The sequence below is a fragment of the Volvox carteri genome, assembly GCF_000143455.1.
Source record: "Volvox carteri f. nagariensis unplaced genomic scaffold VOLCAscaffold_59, whole genome shotgun sequence".
Lineage (NCBI taxonomy): Eukaryota > Viridiplantae > Chlorophyta > Chlorophyceae > Chlamydomonadales > Volvocaceae > Volvox > Volvox carteri.
The window spans coordinates 499,625-500,910 of NW_003307602.1; positions in this window are offsets into that span (position 1 = coordinate 499,625).

Consider the following 1,286-nt stretch of genomic DNA (forward strand, 5'->3'; position numbering starts at 1 on the left):
CCGGGCATGCTTTTTCTGCTTGGGAGGTGATAGCTGTGACTACAGGTATCTACACAGTTGCGTCCATCACTCTGAGATTGACAGATGGTTGGGGATCCCCTGATTTTGAGGGGGGATAATTGTCATTCATGTGCAAGCAAACAAGGGCAACTGCAGTTTCTTTGGATTTTGTGTCAAATTACCTCTTGCTGCATATATTCTGTATGGAGTCTCCTATACAGGGTTTGGTGTATTTAACTTCTGATGGGCATGTTTGTCTGTCTACAGGGCCCACCCAGCAACCTGCAGCTGCTGTGGACAACACCACATGCTTTCCCCACCACACACAGCACGCAGAGTCAGTGGAAGATTAAAGCAGTAGTAAGGTGTGTGTGGCAAAAAACTGCATTCTAAGTTCCACATCACAGTCATTGCAGTTCATGATGGTCTGACAAGGGTGCTACTGTATGCCCATGCCTGATCTTTGCTGCATACAGGCTCACAAGCTGCTTGTGGAGGACTGCTGCTGCAGCAATGTCTTGTAGTGTTAACTAACGGCGATAGAGGACTAATACTAGGCATGACTACCAGAAGGTGTTAGGGTGGATAGTGCATGTGACCTATGATGTAGCATGTTTCGAGGCAAATTTTGTTGAGAGATGGATGAGCTGCAGCTGGGTGCACCCAATATGAAACTGTTTGGAGCTGTTTCGAAGCTTCTGCTGCAGCAGCTGCTGCATACAGGCTCACAAGCCGCTTGTGGAGAAGCTACTGCTAGCAGCAGCGCTGCTGCACTGTACAGTCACTGTACAGACTTGTCTTGGAGTGTTAACTGACGGTGATGGAGGACTTCTTCTAGGCATGAATACCAGAAAGTGTAAGGGTGGATAGAGCGCTTCTGAGCTATAATGTAGCATGTTTTGAGGCAAATTGTTGACAGATCGATGAGCTGCAGCTGCAGCTGCAGCAGCCGCTGTTGTGGAAATGTTTGGTGCTGTTTGGAAGCTGCAGATTGTTTGGAAGCTGCAGCTGCAGCAGCTGCTTCAGCTGAAGCAGGCAATGCATATGGCTTAATGTTGTTACATAGCAGGACTTGGGAATTTCGTATGCATGTAGCTGCTGCTAGGCGACGTGTATATGTAAAATTATGAATCCACACGTACATCCCTACCCCTATGGCAGCCAAACGACGTGTTATGACCCCCCCCTAGCAACTGGACTAGTTACTCAGGAGACGGGTTGCGACCCAGTAGCGACCCAGTAGCGGGGCAGTAGCGACCCAGTAGCGACCCAGTAGCGGGGCAGTA